We start from the raw sequence: 25,680 nt of genomic DNA, 5'->3' as shown, positions 1-25,680 counted from the left end.
TCCCTCAATAGCAAGAATGTCCTTCCTTTCTGCCCAGGATATCCGGGATCGAATCATCCGCCTGCGGTACCAGTGACCACAGCCCCAATTCCCCTTTCAACATTTGTCCCACACCTTCCCTTCCCTCTGTTACTGACCATCATATTTTCTTCTTTTACTTTTCCTTTTTCTTTTTCTTCCTCTTCCTCCCTCCTCCTCCTCTCGCTCTTCTTCATCACCCGCTGGCTGGGCAGGCTGCATTTCTTGAGTGTGTGAAATGAGGAAGGCACAAGGATGGAGTTGTGGTGAGGGGTAGGCAGGAAAGCAAGCGGTGCATGCGAGAATGAGTTTAATGTATGAGGACACCAGCATTAAGTATCCTTTCAACCCCACCACTGGCCTAGGGCTCAGCTGTGCCCCTGCCAAGAATGGCCAGCAGCATCTCCTCTAAGTGGGTGAGGTGACACTAGGATTGGGAGGTGTGCCTTCTGTTTGGTCGAGATTATTGGTAGGTGAGTGATTGACGGAGTGGGGAAGTCATGCATTAAGAAGTGTGTAAGGCTAGTGGTGCAGTTGGTGGGAGACGGCTTTTGAAGATGCATTCACTGACCTTGGCCATTGGTTTGAGGTCAAGAAGCTTCTTTGAGCACTGGAGCCAGGTTGTGGGGCCCACACTGCTGGCAGTGATGGCCTCGGTGATCTGGAAGCCCTCCTGGTCCCTGTGGGTAAAGGTTCTCTCTTACATTGTTGACCCCCTGCACAAAGCTGGAGTGCTGCGTGCAAGACACTGCATGCCCGTTCCCTGGCTTGTTGAGCTATTTGTATTAGTGATAAAGCACTTTTACCATCTTTTTTAGGTGCGGAAGGCAAGTCAGCTCTAAGAGCTAAGAACTGCCTATTTTTAAATGATTTTTATTCTTTTCATTTACAGGACCGACACTAAAATGACAGGATAGCTTTAAGAGAAGGCTGGTCTTGCTCCCGAAACGCTACGGCCACGGTACATTGGGTATCCTGCTGAGAGTAGCGTCTGATAACCAGCCTTACATAGTAAGTTTAGCGCTGTGCTAATATTAAACAGCAGGAAGCACCAAAATACCAGTGCTGCCTATGCAATTAATTCAGGCGGCCATTAACTGCGGCCCAGGGTGACACCGGCAGGTTTTCGGTACACCTCAATTTCTAACTGGAATGTTTTTTTAAACATTTTAATTTCCTGTGGTTATGTAAAGAACTTCCACCATATAACATAATTCATGCATTATGGAAGATCTTTAATATCTCAAAATAATTTGTTTCCATATTCTATCCACCAGCAAGACCACCTTCTTTTACCTGCCTCTTCCTTTAGCTCACTCTTACTGCACTGAAACTCTTCTCTACACTCTTGTTATCTCCAGACTCAACTTCTCCAATGCCCTCCTCATCCACCTCCAAAGCTCGACCTGCAAAAACATCAACTCATCCAAAACTGCAAAGCATGTATTCTGTCCTGCAATGTATCCTGTTGGCCCATCATCTCATTCTGAATTACTTCCATTGGCTCTCTGTCTCCTGACACAGTGAATTCAAAATCCTTGATCTTGTTTAAAAATCCCTCAAAGCATCGACCCACTCTATCTCCGTAGTCTCCTTCAGTCCTTTTTTCGAGCCCATGCCCCCTGGTCTTCCAACTCTGGCTTCATGCGTGCCCCTCTCCACTCTTAACATCAGTGGCAAAGCCTTCATCCACCTTGGTCCTACTGTCTGGATCTCCCTCCCCAAATCAATTCACCTCACTATTAATTTCTCTCTGCATTTAAAAATTCCTCAAATCATATTTTTTTAACCTTGCTGTTGGTCATTTCTCCAACCTCTCCTATTACTGCTCAGCATCAGTCTCTATGACATGTGCATCTAATTGTAGGGAGACTTACTCTGTGGTTTCTGTTCCCAGCATATCAAGTCTGTACTCTCTGCCTCTGTAATCTGCGATCACAGCTGATACTGGAAACTTACGATCAGAGAAACAACGGGCTCCAATCCCATACCATATGACAGAACATATAGGTCCAAAATTTGCAGGCGATGCAGTCGACCAAAATTTTTTTAACGAAAATACCTGGTGGTCCCAGAGGAACATAGACTTGCATTCCGAGGCCTCCATTCACAGCCTAGCATATTGCCCCACGTATTCCAGGAGCGTATATGCATCTTGTGATCACGTGGGCTGGACCAACCAATGAAAATGGAGTATCCCCATTCACAGTAATGGTGAGTTCTGTTTGGAGATCATCATTTCTATAAATGGGGATACCCCCCAAAACACATAAACATTTTAAATAAATAAGAAAAACACTTCACATATTTAAAATTAATTGAAATTGGATTTAATTAAATGTTTTAGACAAAAATATAGTTTTTTGAATTTTTAAATTTGTTTTAATAGGGGTAAAAAATTAAATTACCTTAAGAGACAGGAGTTTTAATATAAAAAATATTGATAACATTTTATTTTTCTATTTTTTAAAACTCTTATGCTGGTAAAAGCAGGAGGAAGAGTTTGAAGGACATTCACTGGGCAACAGTTGGGCACTAGTCCCAGTCTCCACCCGTGAAGGGATACGTTGGAACTGTCAAAAGAAATGTTGACAATTCGCAAGTGCCAGAGGTCCTTTATGGGTGCGTGCGCTATCGTACGCGCCCATAGAGACCGTGATTTTTGCCCCATTAAAGATGCAATGGACTGTAGCAATACGCTATCTGACACCCAAATTAGTTTTAACTCCAAAATTCTGATCCATTAAATTTAAAATCCACCATTTGCCTTTGTGCAGAATGATGCACCCAATACAGCACTGTAATGTAATTTACATAGCGCTCTCAAATGGCCTGACACAAGACTGGCTGATGCAGTTTTGCACAATTCTACAACCAGTCACCTACTGTTTACATGAGAATATAAATGGTGTGATAGTTTGAAAATCGGGCCCAAAATAAAAAGAACAATTCAACACCATTAAAACTTTGAAAACAATATTTAAAATCAATTTTTTAATATAATTATCCTCTAAACATTCACACAACTCTGTACTCCTTAAATGATAGACACGTCACTTTGGTAATAAAATATGGACTCAATTTTGGTACTGAAAAACAGAAGGCACTTTAATTATGAACAGATTATGCAGTCTTATTTCCTTCCAAGAGTGCTGTCAAAACCTTCAGTAACTTCCTATGAAACACAGACATTTGTATTTGCTCTCTTCAATTCTATTTTAATTCACTTTTTTGGACGATTACAACATTAGCCTTGAAGAGAAATCGCAATCCTTAATGCAATGACAAGTGCCAAATGACTTCCAGATAATGCAACTGAAGAGTTCTTAATCATGTGAGTTGGTCTGCCGCCTAGTCCAAAAATTTCCACTGTAGCTAAGTAAGAATGTTCTCTGCATAACCTACTTAGCAGGATCAGTCAGAATCAGTACTGTATCATTATCTTTTATGGTAACATTGACTGCACAGGGTCAACCTTGCAATGGAGATTTGCTTTCCACAAACAGGCATTTATTTGTCTGGGAAAAGTAGCATTTTTATTTCCTCATCCTGATTGTTCATCCATTGTTTATGTTCTCGGGAAGGCAGCATCAGCCATGGCAGTGGGTAGCAATCTCACCTCTGAGTAAGAAAGTTATGGGATTGAGTCCCACTCCAGGGAAATTTAGGCTGATACTCCAGTGCAGTACTGAGGGAGTGTTGCACTATTGGAGATGCCATCTTTCAGATGAGATGTTAAACTGATGCCCTGCCTGCTCTCTCAGGTGGATGTAAAAGATTCCATGGCACTATTTCAAACATGAATAGGGGAGCTCTCCCTAGTATCATGGCCAATATTTATGCATCAATCAACACCTAAAAGCAGATTATGTGGTCATTATCCCATTGCTGTTTGCCAAATGTAGTGTGTAAGTTGGTTGTCGCATTTCCTGCATTGCAATAGTGACTACGCTTCAAAAAAGTGCTCTGGGACATCACTAGGTTGTAACTGTCATGTATGTATGATTGGGGTTATTAGCCACCAGGTGGCGCGACTGTCGGAGGTCATTGGGCTATAGGCACATGTGTGCGACCCAGGTATAAAAGGCAAGCCATCATGTAATGTATTCACTTTGGGCCCGAATAAAACAGAGCCTGTTTGTACCTGTGTTAGTTTACAGTATTCAGTCTATCGAGTTATTACATACATAACAGTAAAAGGCTATGTATAAATGCAAGTCTTTCATTCTTTTCACTGAGTCATGCTGGGACGTCATTTCCACATACAGTGGTGGCCCTCTGGTACCCCAGCAGAGTGGATAATTTGCATCTATATGCCAGTGAGTATCAGCAGGCTTTTTCACAATGGGGGCCCCAATGCAGCCAAACCTGATCCTGTTGGCTGAAGCCCACACACTTTCCAAGTGATTGCTGGATAATGATTAAGAATGTGAAGTCTGGCTAATTTTATTTTCCTTTCTGCATTTTTGACTGGCGCACTCATCACAGACTAGGGATCAATATGAGTCCAACCTGGATCAGTACCACATCAAATAGTCTAATTATCAACCAAGTCATTGGGAGAATAAAAACAAAAAATGCTGGAAATGTACAGCAGTTCAGTCAATATCTGTGAAGAGAAAAGATTTTGGGGTCGAAATTCCCAATGATCCGACTCGGGGTGGTAACCAACTCGGGGCGGGATTTCCTGTGCCTGGCATGGAAGTCCTGCCCCCGCCAAACAATTGTGGTTCTGGGGCAGTACTGTGGCGCGATCGGCAGCGCTACATGGAGCGTTTCAACACCCCTCCCCTTTGGCTAAAGGGAAGGGCCGCTGCGCACTCTGCACGGCCTCTGATGCCATCCACTCGGCCACCAGGGCAGCGTCATGCCAAGGCTGCAGCCAAAATGGAGTGCCGAGCTGCATGATGGCGGCCTGGACCATGCAATAGAAGAAGTCATCGGGCCGACCAGTGAGTCGACCAAATCGTCAAGATGGCGGTGTGATGGTATCCCCACCTCCCCTTTTACTTTCGCCCCGCAAGCGGATTTTGGCCCGGTTCGAGACCCGCGAGGCGAGCGCTGACACCACTCGCGGCAGCCTCGTGGGATGCAGCAATATCCGCCGCGGGGTCGAAAGGGGCCAGCGCGCGGTGCTAAGGGGTCACTGCACACAGCGATGACGTAATTGCCGGTTGCACAGTGGCCTAGGGCGCTACTGGCAGGGCATGCCACTACCGTGGCAGCGCCTCTGCTAACCCCCTGTGCAATTTCGTGGGAGCCGGTAGTGCCCCGCCTGCCCCAGCCGAAAAATATTTTGTGGCCCATTAGCACTCCCCGGAGGCACTAACAGGCATCGCAAAAAGGGGCAATTTCGACCCCTTTCTCTTTACATATACTGATTGACCCACTGTGTATTTCTAACATCTTCTATTTCCATCTCAGATTTCCAGCTTCCGTGGTTTACCTTTTCCTTAAACCAATGAAGACCTTCATTCTGATTTTTAAAATAAATAAAACACCACAAATTGACCTCATTAAAACAGCTGCTACTCTAAGGATATGTATTTCTAAAATATGTGACTGTTTATATTATAGGGTAATTAATAATAATAATTTTGAAGATTTAAGCCAAAAGAGCTATCTTAGTACTTGTAGGATGACAGAAATAAATATTGTTCCAATATATACATCTGGTCACCATAATTAGCAATGTTAGGTTTGTAGTTCAGAATGGAAACATGATCAGTATGGTAAGGACGAAAGGGCTGAGAGCAGCAGAATGAGCAAAGGTAGTGGCTAAAAGGCACTTTGAACATCAGGGGAATTGTAGGATAATGGGGAGATAAACCTGGAGGCTGGCACAAACAAGGTGGTAGGGAAAGGCAGTGGGAGGCCCTAGCTAATAGGTTATTTGGCAAAGACGCATTGATCTTGAGCAGACCCAATAGTAGGGATAGAATTATTGCTTAAGCTTAGTAGGATAGTTTATCTTCAATGATTTATAAAAACATTTACAGACATATATCTTTACTTTTTCCATTTTGCCATTTTTTTAGCTCTACTTGATGTGTTATTTTTCCCCTTATTAGGTTTCCTTGCATTATTCCTCAGCCAAGAGGCCCGCAGGTGACCTGCTTCAAGGTCTGCATTAATAGCACTCTAACTTGCTCCGAGGAGATGTGTGACAAAAACTGAGATAAATTGTCCTCCGATTTTCTCGACCGCAGTGTGGTAATAGCTTGCATCAGTGCAATAGGTTAGTGTAAACTTCTGTTTAAAAAGCTTGCCATCAATGATAGTATGCATTAATATTGACTGACAATATACATCGACTCCAGAAAAATATCATCATTTTCCATTATATAATTAATTATACATAATGTCCGCGTACGATTGAGAAGATTACCTCTTGCTTGAGAGCTCTGTGCATGTGTATTGAGTGAACAAAACTCCAGCCCTAACCTCTGACAGGGTTTTTCAGTGCTCCAGTCCAGTGCAACCATTGTACCACCCATGATTTAGCGCCACTTTAAGTAAGAAATGGGGATTACATCTTATGAACAGGGCATAAATTTTCTTTGAAAATATATGTCTTTTTTCTCGATCCAGCATCTTTCTGGAGATTTCTTTAAAAAAAAGACCTCATACAAACTGGAAATAATAAGGCTGAGGTACCAAACTGACTCCCCTCCCCACCGTCTCTGAACATGCTCAGTTGCACCTCGAATCCACTACTTGACTGCTGGCACCAATTGGAGACAATTTAGGACCCAAAGTAGACATGCTAAGTAGAGTACAAAAAGTCTGTGTTCCTAAATGATAAAACATTTCTGATACCAGCTAATGTGTAACAGAATTGCTGATGTCCTGAATCTCAAGAGATTTTTTTTGTATTTCAGGTTGTTCTCTTTTGGGAAAAAGCACGTTACATTATGTTTTTATTTGATTTGGCAGCATCCACCAAAGGGTTAATGTATTGGCTTACACATGTTTGAAGTGAGCTACTTCCTAATAAATAGAGCAAAGCCAAAAATAAAATGATGTCATTTCATTTCATCTAGGAATAAACAACTGCATGAAAGCATCCTGTGGCGTCTAGGGTTTAGCTGTACAATACATACAAGTTTTTTAAATTTGTTCTTGGGATGTGGGTGTTGCTGGCAAGGCCAGCATATATTGCCCATCCCTAATTGTCCTTTAACCGCTGCAGTCCATGTGGTGAAGGTACTCCCATAGTGCTGTTAGGGAAGGAATTCCAGTTTTTTGACCAAGCGACGATGAAGGAACAGCGATGGGCCGAAAATTGTGGTCGGAGGTTTCCTTTGGACGAACGCCTCTGACCCGAAAAAAATCTACGAAAATACCTGTTGGTCCCAGAGGAACATAGGATTCCGGTCGGAGGCCTTCATTCGCTGCGCAACTCATGGGAACATGTCTTCGAGGTACGTACGCACATGCTGGAATCACGTGGGCCTGGACCACCAATCACTATCTAGTATTCTCATTGATAATAATGGGAACTCCGTTTTTACGAGCTTCCATTACTATCAACGAGAAAACAAGAAACACAGCACAATAAATTTTTAAAAACCTCTCGTATTTAAAATTAATTGAAATTGAATGTAATTAAATGTTTTAGAAATGGGTTTTTTTTGTATTTTTTTTTATGTGTTTACATAGGGTTAAAAATAAACTTACCTTAATGAACAGGGTTTTTAATATAAAAATGAGCGATTAAATTTAATTTTTCTATGTCTTAAAACTCTTACACTGGTAAAAGTAAGCTATACGCCTGTTTTTACCAGGCATAAGAGTTTGAAAGGCATTCGCTGGGCAAGAGTTGGGCAAATAGCCCACGGATGTCTTTCCTATGAGGATGCGTAGGATCTGTCTAAATAAATTTTGACAGATCAGAAAAGTCGATTCTCATCATCATGCGCCAAGAACTGGCTTTTGCGAGGCCTTGCCGGGTAAGTGCGCACTCCGTATGCACCTAGCGAGGCCGCTATTTTCGGCCTGATATATTTCCAAGTCAGGATGATGTGTGACTTGGAGAGGAACTTGGAGATGATGGCATTCCTATGTGCCTGCTGCCCTTCTAGGTGGTAGAGGTCGTGGGTTTGGGAGGTGCTGTCGTAGAAGCCCTGGCGAGTTGCTGCAGTGCATCTTGTAGATGGTACACACTGCAGCCACAGTGCACCGGTGGTGGAGGGAGTGAATGTTTAAGGTGGTGGATGGGGTGCCAATCAAGCGGGATGCTTTGTCCTGGATGGTGTTGAGCTTCTTGAATGTTATTGGAAACACAATCATCCTGACTTCTGCCTCGTAGATAGTGGGAAGGCCTTGGGGAGTCAGGAGATGAGACACTCGTTGCAGAATACTCAGCTCATGTAGCCACAGTATTTATATGGCTCGTCCAATCGTCACTGGTGCCCACAGGATTTTGATGGTGGGGGATTTGGTGATGGTAATTCCATTCAATGTCAAGAGGTGTTGGTTAGACTCTCTTGTTGGAGATAGTCAATGCCTGGCACTTGTGTGGTGCAAACTTTCCAATTATCAGCCAAACCTTGAATGTTATCCAGGTCTTGCTGCATGCAGGCATGGATTACCTAGGAACATAGGAACAGGAGTAGGCCATTCAGCCCCTTGAGCCTGTTCCACCATTCAATGAGATCATTGCTGATCTGCGACCTAACTTCATATATCTACTTCTATCAATTCTATCTGTTCCCCTTAATATCTTGAAAACTTTGATCAGATCACCCCTTAACCTTCTAAATTCTAGGGAATACAACCTTAATTTGTGTAATCTCTCGTCGTAATTTAAACCTTAAAGTCTGGGTATCATTCTGGTAAATATACGCTGCTCTCCCTCCAAGGCCAATATATCCTACTTAAGGTTTAGTGCCCAGAACTGCTCACAGTATTCCAGTTGTGGTCTAACCATGGTTTTGTACAATTGCAGCATAACTTCTACCCACTTGTATTCTAGTCCTCTAGATATAAAGGCCAGCATTCCATTAGCCTTTTTGATTATTTTCTGTACCTGTTCATGATGTTTTAATGATTTATGTACCTGGACCCTCAAGTCTCTTTGGACCCCCACTGTTTTTATCTATCGCAAAGATACAGGGTGAACTAAGATAAATTAAGCTCTTAGGGAGAGAAATTCATTTCAGCCAGTACAGTTGCCAGTGTCACCGGCAACTGCAGTAAATGGCCACAACGCTAATTGGGCAAGATTCATCTGAGGATGTTGCAGATTGTTGGCGCAGCACTTATCTGCCATGCAGCGCCATCCTGGTGACATTACTGGAGGCATCCGAGGCAAAGTTTGTGTGCAGGTCCAGCATAGCAGCTTCTCACAGCTTCTGGAAGCAAGCCTGTGGAGCTCGCAAAGAATTCTGGGCAATGAAGTGGTCTGAAAATTAAAGGGGCCATGCACATTGAAGTAATGCAAAGTAAAATGAAGTGAAAACATGCAATTTTCAGCCCTTTCTGTCTTTTAAAAAATATTTAACATTAAAATGAACTCCCAAATGTGAATATTCAGCTCTCAAAGCTGAATTCATTTCCTAACCAGAAAAAAATGGGAAAAATGCCTCAGCACCAAAACAAATGACTCAGCAAGTCAGGAAAGGGGCACCCAGGGTCTCGCATGCAGCACTCCAGCTTTGTGAAGGGGGTCAGCACTAATCCCAGGCTCTCTACCCACAGGGGCCAGGAGACCCTCCTGAAAGAACAATGTGTGAGTACATCACCAAGCCCATCACTGCCAGCAGTACTGTTCCCACCACCTGGGCTCCAGTGCCCAAAGAAGCTTCATGACCTCAGACCACTGGTTAAGGTCAGTGAATACATCTTCAAAAGCTGTCTTCTACCAGATGCACCTGTAGCCTCACACACCGCTCAATGCATGAGCCCCACCCCCAATCACTCACCTATCAACAATCTGCACCACGCCCATTCCTAGCCTCACCTCACCCCTTTGGACGAGACGGTACAGACCATTTTTGGGAGGAGCATGGCTGAAATCCTTGGCCAGTGATGGGGCTAAAAGGATAATAGTTGCTGGTACCCTCATACGTTATCCTCTTTCTAGCATGCACCTCTTGCTTTCCAACCTTCCCCTCAGACAACTCCACCCTTGTGCCTTCCTTATTTCACACATCCAAGAAATGCAGCCTGCCCAGCCAGTGGGTGACCAAGAAGATAGTGAAGAAGAACAAGAAGAAGATTGATTTGACACTGCCAGCCACCAGCTCCTCAAGGTCAACCAGCAAGGACATTTGCAGTGTCCCCCACTGAAAGTCAGTAGACTTCCACCAGCCATTGGGGTAGCATTGCATGACATCAGGATAGGTAAAGGCACACACAAGACACTCACTAACAGAATGCATATGGATGATGAGTTGATTTCTTGATGTCACATTGGATAGATAGACGTATATAGATGGATTAGAAAGTTTGGTTTGTGGTGGCGTTTATTTCAGCATCGTGGCCAAGCGAACATTGTGATGGTCAGTAACAGAGGGAAGGTCAGGTGTGGGACTAACGTTGAAAGGGGAATTGGGGTTGTGATCACTGGGACCGAAGGTGGATCAAAGAATCATAGAAAGTTACAGCATGGAAGGAGGCTATTTCGGCTCATCATGTCCACGGCAGCCGACCAAGAGCTATCCAGCCTAATCCCATTTTCTAGCTCTTAGTCCTGTAGGCTATGGCTCGTTAAGTGCACACCCAAGTATCTTTTAAATGTGGTGGGGGTTCCTGTCTCTACCACCCTTCCAGGCAGTGAGTTCCAGACCACCAACCGCTGGGTGAAGAAATTTCCCCTCATATCACTTCGAAACCTCCTCCCAATTACTTTAAATCTATGCCTGCTGGCTGTTGACCACTCTGTCAAGGGAAATAGGTCCTTCCTATCCATTCTTTCCAGGTCCCTCATAATTTTATACACCTCAGTCAGGTCTCCCCTCGGCCTCCTCTGTTCCAAAGAAAACAGACCCAGCATTTCCAATCTTTCCTCATAGTCAACATTCTCCAGTCCAGGCAACACTCTTGTAAATCTCCTCTGCACCGTTTCCAGTGCAATCACATCTTCCCTGTAATGACCAGAACTGCACACAGTACTCTAGCTGCTGCCTAGCCAGTATTTTATACAGTTCAAGCATAACCTCCTTACTCTTGGATGCCATGCCGTGACTAATAAAGGTAAGTACTCCATATGCCTTCTTAACCATCTTAACCTCCAACCGGAATCTGTCGACCTGCACTCCAAGGTCCCTTTGTTCCTCTACACTTTTCAGTGTCATACCATTTAATGTGTATTCCCTTGGCTTTTTAGACCTCCCCAAATGCATTACCTCACACTTATCCGGATTTAATTCCATTTGCCACTGTTTTCCCCACCTGACCAGTACATTGGTATCTTCTTGCAGTCCGCAGATTTCGTCTTCATTATCAACCACACAGTTTATTTTAGTGTTATCTGCAAACTTCTTAATCATACCCCCAACATTTAAGTCCAAGTCATTGATATATAACCACAGTACTGAACCCTGAGGAACCCCACTGGATACTGCCTTCCAGTCACAAAAAAGCACTTCAACCATTACCCTTTGCTTCCTGCCTCCAAGCCAATTTTGGTCCAACTTGCCACTTTGCTCTGAATCTCATGGGCTATTACTTTAGTGATCAGTTTAGCTTTGCTAAAATCTATATACACTACATCCATACGCACTGCCCTCTTCGATCCTCCTGGTTACCTCCACGGAAAAATTCAATCAAGTTAGTCAGACATGACCTTCCCTTGACAAATCCATGCTGACTGTCCTTGATTAATCCATGTCTTTCCAAATGAAGATTTATTCTGTCGCTCAGGAATTTTTCCAATAATTTTCCCACCACCGAGGATAGGCTGACTGGCCTGTAATTACTCGGTCTATCCCTTTCTCCCTTTTTAAATAAAGGTACAACATTAGCAGTCCTCCAGTCCTCCAGTACCACACCTGTAGCAAGAGAGGATTGGAAATTAATAATCAGAGCCTGTGGTATTTCCTCTTTTGATTCTCTTAACAGCCTGGGATACATTTCATCTGGGCCTGGGTATTTATCTACTTTCAAAGCTGCTCAGCCCCTTAATACTTCCTCTCTCACTATGTTTATCTCGTCTAATATTTCACACTCCTCCTCCCTCATTGCAAAGTCTGCATCACCCCGCTCTTTTGTGAAAATGAATGCAAAGTATTCATTAAGAATCATACCCACGTTTTCCACCTTGACACACAGATTTCCTTTATGTTCTCTAATATGCCCCACTCTTTCTCGTAATGTATTTAGAAAACATCTTTGGGGTTTCCATGATTTTACTTGCCAACATTCTTTCATGCTCTCTCTTTGCTTTCCTGATATCTTTTTTAATTGCACCTCCGCACTTCTTATACTCCTCCAGAGTTTCTGCAGTGTTGAGTTCTCGGTATCTGCCATAAGCTTCCCTTTTTTACTTTATCTTATCCTGTATATCCCTTGAAATCCCGGGGACTCCAGATTTGTTAGCCCCACTCATTTTTTTAAAGGAACATACTTGCTCTGCATTCTCAGGTCTCCTCCTTGAATATCTCCCACTCCTCTGACACTGATTTACCATCAAACAGCTGTTTCCAGTCCACTTTGGCCAAATTCTATCTCAGCTCAGCTCAGCAAAATTGGCTTTACCCCAATTGAGAACTTTTATTTCTGCTCCCCCTTTGTCCTTTTCCATAACTACCCTAAATCTTATTGAATTATGATCACTAGCACCAAAATGCTTCCCACTGATATCCCTTCCACCTGCCCCTCTTCATTCCCCAAAACCAAGTCCAGAACCGCCCCCTCCCTTGTTGAGCTTGTTACATGCTAAAGAATTTCTCGTAAATGCATTTTAGAAATTTCGCACCATCTATACCAATCACACTACCTTTTTCCCAGTTAATATTAGGATAGTTGAAAACCCCCACTATTACAGCTCTATAGTTTTTGCACTTTGTGGCAATTTGCCCACATATTGGGCCCAAGTTTCCCCAGGAATTGCTCCTATTTTTTTGGAACAACTAGTTTTTTTTGGAGTATCTTAAAAATCGCAATTCTCCCCATTTAATTTGCTCCAGTTTAAGTCAGTTTCTTTTTAGTTCAGTTTTTTTTCAAAAGGGGGCGTTACCAGCCACTTACGCCTGTTTTGGCCATTTAAGCAAGTTTAGCCAGCGAAAAGTTACTCCAAACTAACTTAGACCAGCGTATGTGTCCACTTTTGTACACTCAGAAAAATCTTGTGGAGACTTAAGAAATCAGCATAGGTAGCCAGAGATAGCGGGGGGAAGAGAAGTTTGGGGATTTTCCAAAGCACTAAACACATTCACATCAACATTAAAGAAGCATAAGTACATTTAAAGCACTAAGCACCAAACAAAGCAGTACATTTAAAGCACCAAGCACTAAACAAAGCACAAAAATAAGGATTCAGTAACAAATAAAAAATACAATGAAGCTGAGAGGACCTGCACCAAGGCTTACAAAGCACTAAACAAAGCACAAAAAGTAGTAAGCAATTAATTAACAAATAAAAAATAGAAGGCACCCTGCACCTAAAGCACCAAGACAAAAGTAACAAGCAATCAATCAATCAATAACAAATAAAAAATAGAAGTCCCACCTTTATGTGAAGGGAAGGCAGCGGGCCTATCCGGTCAGGGCTAGGGGCGGTAAGACGCTCACCGAGAGGCTCGGCTCAATGCGGCATCGGTGAAGGGAGGAAGGGGGGTGGGAGAGAGGAGGGGGGGAGGAGGGGTGGGGAGGAGGGGGGGAGAGAATGGGGGAGGAGGAGAGGGAGAGAGAAGAGAGGGAGAGAGAGGAGGGGTGAGAGGGGAGGAGAGGAGAGGGGCGGAGAGGAGAGGGAGGAAGAAGGGGTGAGGGGGAGGAGGAGGGGGGAAAAGGAGGGGCGGGGAGGTGGAAGTACCCTCTTGATCAAATGGTACAAATCCTCTGAAAGGTCTGGAGCCAGCCCCTTGGACTTCAGTATCCTGAGGATCTTGTTCCCAGTAACAAAACACACCTGGGCAACACCATGGGAATCCCTTAGGATCACACCAATCTGCGATGGGGTCAAGCCCTTCTTTGCCAGCTTGTAAATCTGTTCTTTTACATCAGTCAGTGTTACCTCACAGGTCGCGGCGGGGAGCCCATTCGTCCAGGGCTAGGGGCGGCGTGCTTCGGGCCCCTCCCACACAACCTACAGAGCCCATCGAGTCCGTGCCACCTAAAATTGCAGTATTCCTACATTGGCTGCAACCTCACTGAAATAATGAGAACTGGCTCCTCTGAATTGTGGAACTTCACTCAGCCAAGAATTCAAACATTCCTTGTAACTAAGAAAATTTGAGCTAAATCGACAAGTTGCTTCGCGTGCCTCAGGCCAAAGTTCCATCTTGATTTTCATGAAAAGTGTCTTTAATCTGTAAACCCCTAATCCAAGGCTGAAAGGAATCAAATCATCTTTTGACATGAAGGGAAGAAAACAATCAGATGACACAGCCTGCAGAGCACACTCTTGCCCCAATGAGGGAGCCCATTTGGCCAAGACTAGGGGCGGCGTGCTTCAGGCCCCTCCCACACAGAGATTGTGGGGATGAGGAACTACTACACATACGCGCACACTCTAGCGCGCATGTGCAGAGGTCCCGGCACTGTTTTCAGCGCCGGGACCTGGCTCCGCCCTCCCACTGGATGTGGTGCGCTACGCCAGGGCCTAAGATGTCCTGAGGAGCGGGGAGAATTCCTCGGTAAGTTTTAGGTGCAGTTTTTGTTCTAAAAAGTCGGCGCACCTCACGGAGGTGCGCTGTTCTAAGCATGGGGGCAAACTTGGGCCCATATGTTCATCTGACTGTTTGTGGGTCCATAGTACACTCCCAGTAGTGTGATCTCTCCTTTTTGTTCTTTAATTCAATCCATATGGCCTCGTTTGATGACCCCTCTAACACATCATCCCTTCTCACAGCTGTAAATTGTTTCTTTAATTAATACTGCGACACCCTGCCCCCCGCATTCTTTTTTACCCCTCTCAGCTTATCTGCCTTATTTACTATACTCCTTGCATTGAAGAATACACCATTTAGTATTGCCAAACCCCTGTTGTCTATTTTGCAGCCCTTGTTTCCTCTGTCTTCCAAATTCACTTTCTACTTCTATTTCCCTGCTACCCAATTCCAGCTTTGCTTCTCTCCCCACTAAATCAATTCTCCAGTTTCCATACCCCTGCCAAGCTAGTTTAAACCCACCCCAAATGCCTCAGGAATCTCATGCCCTCCTGCCTGCACCATCTCTTCAGCCATGCATTCATCTGCTCTATCCTCCTATTTCTGTACTCACTAGCTCTGGGACTGGCAGTAATCCGGAGATTACTACTTTTGAGGTCCTGCTTTTTAATCTCTCTCCTAGCTCCCTAAAATCTTCCTGCAGGACCTCATCCCTCTTTCTACCTATGTCATTGGTACCGATATGGACTGCTCTCACTCTCCCCCCAGAATGTCTTGCAGCCGCTCGGTGACATCCATGACCCTGGCACCAGGGAAGCAACATATCATCTGGAGTCACACCTGCGGCCACAGAAACGCCTGTCTGCTCCCCTGACTATTGAATCCCCTACCACTATACCTCTTCCATTCTTCTTCCTCCCCCCGTGTAGCTGAGCCATCCATGGTGCCGTACACTTAGCTCTGGCTGCACTCCCCAGAGGCACCATCGCCTTCACCAGTACTCAGAACAGAATACTGGTTGGAGAGCGAGATGGATTCGGGGGACTCCTGCACTACCTGCCTAGTACTCCTCTTCTGTCTGGTGGTCACCCACTTCCTCTCTGCCTGCACATTCTTAAGCTGCGGGGTGACCACCGCCTGAAACATGTTATTCATGAAATTCTCAGTCTCGCGAATGCACCACAGTGACTCCAGTCGCTGCTCAAGCTCCGAAACGCGGAGCTCGAGTTGCTGCAACTGAAGACGCCTCCTGCACACGTGGTCATCTAGGTTGCACGAAGTGTCCAGGACTTCCCACATGCCACAGGATGTGCACTCCATGGGACTGAGCTGCCCTGCCATGCCTCTAGTTAATAGACTTGGAACTATCGAGCAGAAATAAACTCTAAAAATTAGCAAAATACACCCAGCAGCTACTCAGCAATCAGCTGATTTAATTAATGAGGTTTTTTAGATTAGAAATATCACTTATCTATATTTACTTTTTCAATTGATTTTAATCTTCCCCCTCTTCTCTGAACTCCCACTCTTTCCAAATTTCCAAGTAAACCACTCTGCTTAAGTCAACTCCCTTTAAGCCCATTCTGTGCAGAGCACTCTGTGCTCTGAAAAACAGATCTATCCTGGCTATCCCGGCCACAAAGTGGCTGTCTGGGATGCATCCTTGCATCTGATTCCTCCTCTGTGTCTTCCTCTACTTAGAATAAGGGGCCGCCCATTTAAAACTGAGATGAGGAGAAATTTCTTTTCTCAGAGGGTTGTAAATCTGTGGAATTCATTGCCTCGGAGATCTGTGGAAGATGGGACATTGAATAAATTTAAGACAGAAATAGACAGAAATAAACGATAAGGGGATAATAGGTTATGGGGAGCAGGCAGTGAAGTGGACCTAAGGCCATGATCGGATCAGCCAAGATCGTATAAAATGGTGGAGCAGGCTCAAGGGGCCGTATGGCCTGCTCCTGCACCTATTTCTTATTTCTTATATTCTTATGTTCCCTCTGCGAGCGGAAGCTGTAAATATGAAAAGACAGCATAAAATGCTGAAAATACTCATTGCTTCTGCACTTGAGTAGGGAACAAACCCAGTGGCAATTATTATAGTGGATTTGATAAGCCAGGCCATATACATAATAGTAAAAGCAACGCTCCTCTTCTGCTTTGGGGTCCAATCTCCAAGGAACAGTTCCAATCAACTTTAATTCAATTGGAAAATGTTTACATGTAAACATGAAAGAGAGATTCAGAGAGCTTTTAAATGCCCACTGTATTATGCTGCGACAGATATGCTGGGACATTGAGGATAGGCCGCTCAGCATTGAAATGAATGGAAAATCACAAGAGCAGCTGGTTGACACTCAGTTAACATCAGTGCTGTGCAGCAATTGTTAACAGTCAGGGTTTCACCAAGTAGCCCATATTTCCAAGAAGCCAACACTTCATCCTTCTCTTTCAAAAAGCTATATCATATTTGGTTGTACAATGCACACCACTCCGCTTCCTGGAAAGCTTGCACTGACATGCATTATTTCATACAAGGGGTTACGCATTGATGGAATGATACACCTTCCTAATTAGGTATGCCATCAGATTGCTGGCTGATGCAGTATTGCTACATGTGGTCAATGAATGATGTCCTATACTTTAAGGTGACTATCAAGTTGGCAAAACTTTATTTGCCATTGTTGCTGATGTAGATAGGTGCATGGCAGAACAGGACTTTTTAATGGTGATGTTCCATCTGTGTGACTGGAAGGACCCTGTAGCATACAGCTGAGGTCAGCGATGACCATCAGTGCCACTGGTGCAGATGATTCACTGTCACTGAAGGTCTTTATGGATCAGATGGTACATCTTAGTCATGGCTTCATTTTCGGCAAGAGCCTTATCAGACACTACTCCTCTTTCATGCCCTGATAAGGTTGTGGTAAATCCATTGCATTGGCAAAGTTTGTTTTGCAAATTGTGCATCTCCTGTCCTTGCTGCTCCTGGTATACATTCCTCTCTTGCATGGTGAGATATCCATCTATGCTAATTGCACTTATGCTGTGAGCCAGAAAACTGCTGTATACCATTCACTTCTAGTCAGTGCTTTGGTGATACTTTACAATCTTACCCTTCGTTCAACTGACTAATGCCTGATGTGACCCAAGGTTTGATACTTATTTTGCTTTTATATTCCCTTGCAAGGCCCCCCATTAGTTTCTCACAATTGGCGTTTTAATGTGGCCTTAATAAGAAAAAAGCACCATTTTTTTTCTTTTTTTGTAATTTCTCTGAGCTCACTTTTGAATTAGAACAATCCTTATTAATGCTAAATATGGATCAGTAAACTGGTAAGTATGGCACATGATTGAAAGTATGGAGCCGATTTTCAGCAGCCCACCGCCCGCTGCCGCTGACTGCTGCCCACTCCTGCTGACATTCCTCCTGCAGATCTGCCCAGTGCCACTGTGGAGGTGGCCTGGACTGGCCAAGAGGGGAGAACCGGCGAGATGTCAGCGGACTGCCGAGTGACACAACTAAGCTCCCACCCGCCATGCTCCCAGATTCCCGTGAGCGGGAATCGGCAGGAATTGGCGGCAGAACGGGAGTGGACCGTTGGCTGCAGGCTGCTCTGTCCCTGACGGTAAGTCTGAAGAACCTGAAAAAAAGGTAAGTGAACATTTTTAAAAACATTTTCAATAGCGACTTATCTGCATGGGATCCCCTAAAGGTCTTTGGATAATTGTTGTATTTTTTATTTGTGATTTTTATTTTCATGTCTTCGACCCTCCGTGGGCCCGACTCCATCCTCGGTGGCACTTGGGCGGCAAGCACTTCTACCGCCGAGAATGAGACCTCCCACCTGTTGCCACCCAGATTGGCAGCATACATCTTCCATCTGCCACCCGCCGACCTTTGAGGGACCTTCTTCATGAATATCCCGCCCAAAGTACCGTCCGGTACCTCGGCGGCCATCGGCGGCACTTGGGAGGGCAGAGGCCTTGCTGAAAATCAGCCCCTATATCTTTAAGCAATAAATGTTCTTTATCAACTTCAAATGTACCCTTATAATTTTTGAACATTGTCAAATATCTAACAAATGACAGCATAAAATGCAATAAAGAACAAGGTCGCAGGCATAAATTTATGAGCAAATGGAAGCTGTCTTTGCTGAATGAACTCATCAACTTTGACTGGTGTCACAATAATGCTGAATATTTTGATTTCCCATTGCATAGGAAGTTTGTTACACAATTTGAACCTAGTAGTGATCGGACTCATGTTACTTATTTATAGTGCCTTTCAAATAAAGCATGGGCTGGACACTTCTCCACATAGCACTGTTCCTACAAGAATCATGACACTAATGGAACGTCACATTAGTGAAACAGGCTCGAGGGGCTGAATGGCCTACTCTTGTTCCTGTGTTGTTCCTAACTGATTCCAATTACCGCATATTGTAGGCAGGAATTTTTGCAAGCACAGGCATTCCAGCTGCAATGTGCAACGGTTGGAATCCTTTCCATTAGCAGCAGTTCTGGGTTAGAAATGGCACTGAAGGAAGAGGGAAATGGATGGCAATGAGGTGGACAGGGCAGGAGGAAGAAGCTGAAAGTGACCCTTTGGGATGGGGAAAGAAGGAGAGCGCCAGTATTATCTGAGTGGAGTGATTATTTGCATTGCATTTTGGGTCTCTCTGCACATGTTTGGTATTGCGCATGCGCACTCGATTCCGGTCACACATGAGCAGTAACCAACGATGCTGGGGCTGTGGCCTGCACTGCCATGCTATCCTCAGCTCCATGTGGAGAAAGTCAAATGGGTTGGGGGGGGAAGAGGGGATCAGGCGGGTAGGGAGGAGATCGAAGGGGGAGAGAGGATCAAAAGGGGGAGAGAGAATCAGAGGGGGGAGAGGAGGGTGTATCGAAGGGGGGGCAGGGGCGGTGGAGAGAAGAAGGGATTAAATTAAACATTACCAAGTACTTGATTCCTCAGGCAGGCAGGATCTAATTACACATTCCAGACAAACTGCTGGGTGTGTCTTAACCTCCAAGGGGACAAATCAGAAATAAGAACATAAGAACATAAGAAATAAGAGCTGGAGTAGGCCATAAGGTCCCTCGAGCCTGCTCCACCATTCAATAAGATCATGGCTGATCTGATCATGGACTCAGCTCCACTTCCCTGCCCGCTCCCCATTACCCCTTATCCCCTTATCATTTAAGAAACTGTCTATTTCTGTCTTAAACTTATTTAATGTCCCAGCTTCCACAGCTCTCTGAGGCAACAATTTGCACAGATTTACAACCTTCTGACAGAAGAAATTTCTCCTCATCACAGTTCTAAATGGGAGGCCCCTTATTCTAAGATCATGCCCTCTAGTTCTAGTCTCCCTCACCAGTGGAAACATCCTCTCTGCATCCACCTTATCAAGCCCCCTCATAATCTTATACGTTTCGATAAGATCACCTGTCATTCTTCTGAATTCCAATGAGTAGAGGCCCAACCTACTCAACCTTTCCTCATAAATCAACCCACTCATCTCCGGAATCAACCTAGTGAACCTTCTCTGAACTGCCTCCAAAGCAAGCATATGCTTTCATAAATATGGAACCAAAACTGCACGCAGTATTCCAGGCGTGGCCTCACCAATGCCCTGTACAGCTGTAACAAGACTTCCCTGCTTTTATACTCCATCCCCGTTGCAATAAAGGCCAAGATTCCATTGGCCTTTCTGATCACTTGCTGTACCTGCATACTATCCTTCTGTGTTTCATGCACAAGTATCCCCAGGTCCCGCTGCACTGCAGCACTTTGCAATCTTTCTCCATTTAAATAATAACTTGTTCTTTGATGTTTTTTCTGCCAAAGTGCATGACCTCACACTTTCCAACATTATATTCCATCTGACAAATTTTTCCCCACTTACTTAGCCTGTCTATGTCCTTTTGCAGATTTTTTGTGTCCTCCTCACACAATGCTTTTCCTCCCATCTTTGTATCATTAGCAAACTTGGCTACGTTACACTCAGTCCCTTCTTCCAAGTCGTTAATATAAATTGTAAATAGTTGGGGTCCCAGCACTGATCCCTGTGACACCCCACTTGTTACTGATTGCCAACCAGAGAATGAACCATTTATCCTGACTCTCTGTTTTCTGTTTGTTAGCCAATCTTCTATCCATGCTAATATATTACCCCCTACCCCATGAACTTTTATCTTGTGCAGTAATCTTTTGTGTGGCACCTTATCAAATGCCTTCTGGAAGTCCAAATGCACCACATCCACTGGTTCCCCTTTATCCACCCTGTTTGTTACATCCTCAAAGAATTCCAGCAAATTTGTCAAACATGAGTTCCCCTTCCTAAATCCATGCTGACTGTCTGACCAAATTTTGCTTTTCCAAATGTCCTGTTACTGCTTCTTTAATAATGGACTCCAACATTTTCCCAACCACAGATGTAAGGCTAATGGGTCTATAGTTTCCTGCTTTTTGTCTGCCTCCTTTTTTGAATAGGGGCGTTACATTTGCAGTTTTCCAATCTGTTGGGACCTCCCCAGAATCCATGGAATTTTGGTAAATTACAACCAATGCATCCACAATCCCTGCCACTACTTCTCTTAAGACCCGAGTATGCAAGCCATTAGGTCCAGAGGATTTATCTGCCTTTAGTCCCATTATCTTACTGAATGCCACCTCCTCAGTGATTGTGATTGTGTTAAGTTCCTCCCCCTCTATAGCCCCTTGACTATCCACTGTTGGAATATTGTTAGTGTCCTCTACCGTAAAAAATGATACAAAATACTTGTTTGGAGTTTCTGCCATCTCCATGTTCCCCATTACTAATTCCCCGGTCTCGTCCTCTAAGGGACCAACATTTACTTTAGCCACTCTTTTTCTTTTTATATACATGTAGAAACTCTTACTATCTGTTTTTCTATTTTGTGCTAGTTTACTTTCATAGTCTATCTTCCCTTTCTTAATCATTTTTTTCATCATTATTTGCTGGCTTTTAAAAACTTCCCAATCTTCTATCCTCCCACTAGTTTTGGCCACTTTGTATGCCCTTGTTTTTAATTGGATACCGTCCTTTATTTCTTTAGTTAGCCACGGATGGCTTTCTTTTCTCTTGCAACCGTTCCTCTTTACTGGAATATATTTTTCTTGAGAGTTGTGAAATATCTCTTTAAATGTAAACCACTGTTCATGAACCGTTCTGCACCAATCTGTTTTCCCAGTCCACTTTAGCCAACTCTGTCCTCATACCTTCATAGTCTCCTTTATTTAAGCTTAGTATGCTGGTTAGAGATCCAACTTTCTCACCCTCCATCTGCATTTGAAACTCAGTCATGCTATGATCACTCATTCCAAGGGGATCATTTACTAGGAGATTGTTTAGTAATCCTGTTTAGTAAACCAGAAGGTTACCACCCCCAAGATGGGAGCCTGTGCGGGGAGGCAGAGGGAAGATGAGGGGAGACGGGGGCGGGGGATGGATGGGAGAGTGGTGGAGGTAGGGGGGCGGATAAACCCAGGGCGGGGGACAGGAGGGGCCACATTGCAGCGAAGGTCTTGGGGGGTGAAGTGTGTTAGAGGGGCTGGCCTGGGGGCTTTGTGCCTCGGTGCGGGGAGTGTTCAGAGTGGGGTAGACGGGTTGACTGCGCAGATGGCGGTTGGTGGATGTGGTGTGGTTGGTGTCGGGGGTTCGGGGTGGCCGGGGCTGGGGGCTCGACATCCGGGGGTGTTCGGCATTTGGGAAGGATTCTGACGGGACGGGGTGGGTTGGGTGCAGGGGGTGTGTTCCCGGTGCTGGATGGGTACGGAGCCGGTGGGGTGCACGCTCTTGGGATGGGGGGTGGGCTGTTTGGGGCTGGGATTGGGAGAGACTTCTTCACTCGGGGAGGTGTTGGCCTGTGGGGTTCCCTGCTTCGGAGAGTTGTTGCCAGTTCATTGGATGTGTTCGGGAGGGAGTCGGATGTGGTCCTTGCGGCTGGGGGGGTCGGGGGTGTGGAGGGGGCGTGGGGGGGAGGTGCTGGGGTGGGTGATCAGCCATGATATTGTTGAATGGTGGTGCAGGCTCGAAGGGCCGAATGGCCTACTCCTGCACCTATTTTCTATGTTTCTATGTTTCTATTACACAGGACCAGATCTAAGATAGCCTGCGCCCTGCTTGGTTTTGTTACATACTGCTCAAGGAACCCATTCCTTATGCAGTCTATGAACTCTTCCTCAAGGCTACCTTGACCAATTTGATTTGTCCAATCAATATGGAGGTTAAAATCACCCATGATTACTGCTGTTCCCTTTTTACAAGTGTCATGTATTTCACCATCTTGCAATGACTATAAGTATGTAACTATAACTCATGCATACTGTACCTGTACCCTTGTAATGCACACCCTGACCACAGGGAGTGAGCTCCTCACCTGGGCTTCCAGGTATAAAAGGGGAGGTCCCACCCAGGATCATCACTCTTTAGTCCTGGGAATAAAGTGAAGGTCACAGAGTCTGATATATCCATGCCTCATGTGAGTTTGTAACAAGGTGCAGAGACACAACATCTGGCGATGAGAAACGGGAATCACCGAACCACGAGGATAGCCACCGGCAGCACAGAGGAACGCTACTGTGTGGGTGAGGACTGGGACGATTTTGTGGAAAGACTCCAGCAGAGCTTTGTCACAACGGACTGGCTGGAAGAGGCAGCGGCTGACAAGCGGAGAGCGCATCTACTGACCAGCTGTGGTCCACAGACGTATGCGCTAATGAAAGACGTGCTCGCAACCCACAAGCCAGCGGACAAGTCCTTCGAAGAGCTCAGCCAGCTGATCAGTGAGCATCTCAAGCCGGCAAGTAGCGTACACATGGCCCGGCACCGGTTCTACTCTCACCGGCGTCAGGAGGGTCAAAACATCTCGGACTTCGTGGCGGAACTGCGGCGTTTGGCCAGTCTCTGTAAGTTCTCCGATGCCTGCAGTGGGAGATGGTAAGGGACTTTTTCACTGAGGGCATTAATCATGCCGGCATTTTCAGGAAGCTCATAAAGACTAAGGATTTGACTTTAGAATGGGCGGCGTTGTTAGCTCAGACCTTTATGGAAGGGGAAGAGGAGGCCAAGCTAATCTACGCACACAGCCCTGGTTTTAAAGTTGCGTTGAACTAGGGAATCAATGTCATAAAATTGACACAGAACCCCACAGGCAGGCAAGGGCAATTCGACCCCACCCAGGTAGCAACAAGTTCCTGGCAACAGGGATAATGGAAGGAGGATCGGCAATTCACGCCATCACGAGGAACAATACATCCTGTGATGGGGCAATTAACATCCCCCATCAGAGTGCTAAGAATCAGCCAAAAGGGCCATCAGAGAGGAATGCCTGGGAATAGTCCTTTTGTTAACAGCAATCTCCGCTCATGTTGGAGATGTGGGAGCAGACACACTGCAAAAATCTGCAGGTTCCAACTTTACACCTGTAGGATTTGAAATGTCACGGGACACCTGGCCAGAATGTGCAAAAAGGCAGTAACGAGGCTAGTCTGCGAGACAGACGAACCAGACGAGGGGTCTGAAATGCAGGATGAGGCCTAGGGAACAACCATGGATGCTGAGGTTCAGAGAGTTCATGTAGCTGATGTCCACAGCTCATACACCAAAACGCCACCCATGATGATGAAAGTCTTCCTGAATGTCATCCTGGTGCACATGCAGCTAGCCAGTCACTCATGAGCGCCCAACAATTTGAGAGACTATGGCCACACAGAGCTAGCAGGCCCAAATTGGAACACATTGAGACGCAGCTACGTACGTACACCAAAGAGTTCATCCCAGTGCTGGGCAGTGCAAACTTGGTGGTAATGCATAATGGATCACAGAACCGGCTGCCACTCTGGATTGTTCCGGGAAATGGCCCTGTGCTCTTGGGGAGGAGTTGGCTAGCTGAGATGAATTGGAAATGGGGGGATGTGCACGCCATTTCATCCATGGAGCAAAGTTCATGCTCACAGGTATTGCAAAAATTTGAGTCACTCTTTCAACCCGGTGTCAGAACATTCAAAGGCACCAAAGTAGTGATACACATCACTCTGGACGCCAGACCAGTGCACCACAAAGCCAGAGCAGTGCCGTACGTGATGCGTGAAAAAATTGAAAGTGAACTGGACAGGCTGCTGAGAGAGGGAATAATTTCGCCCGTTAAATTCAGCGACTGGGCAAGTCCCATTGTTCCCGTTCTCAAAGCAGATGGCTCAGTCAGGATTTGTGGCGACTAAAACGCCACCATCAACCGAGTGTTGCTGCAAGACCAATACCCGCTCCCGAGAGCGGAGGAACTTTTTGCCACACTGACAGGTGGTAAGCTGTTGACGAAGCTGGACCTCACTTCGGCCTACATGACTCAGGAACTGGCTGAAGAATCCAAGTTTCTGACCACCATCACGACACACAAGGGATTATTTGTTTACAGTAGGTGCCCGTTTGGCATTCGTTCGGCAGCGGCTATCTTTCAGCGAAACATGGAAAGCTTGCTCAAGTCCATCCCTGGAACGATCGTGTTCCAAAACGACATCCTTATAACGGGTCAAGACACTGAGGAACACCTCTGCAACCTGGAGGAGGTGCTATGCCGATTGGAACGGGTAGGCCTGCGGCTGAAACAAGCCAAGTGCGTGTTTTTGGCCCCAGAGGTCGAGTTCCTGGGTAGGAGAGTTGCCGCAGACGGGATCCGGCCCACTGAATCAAAAACTCAGGCGATTCGCCGGGCACCCAGGCCCGGTAACACGTCGGGGTTGCGATCATTCCTGGGCCTCTTGAACTATTTTGGGAACTTCCTGCCGAACTTAAGCACATTGTTGGAGCCGTTGCACATGCTCCTCCGTAAAGGTTGTGAATGCTCTTGGGGGATT

This window comes from Pristiophorus japonicus, chromosome 2, assembly GCF_044704955.1.
Source record: "Pristiophorus japonicus isolate sPriJap1 chromosome 2, sPriJap1.hap1, whole genome shotgun sequence".
NCBI lineage: Eukaryota > Metazoa > Chordata > Chondrichthyes > Pristiophoridae > Pristiophorus > Pristiophorus japonicus.
This window is presented reverse-complemented; position numbering follows the sequence as displayed.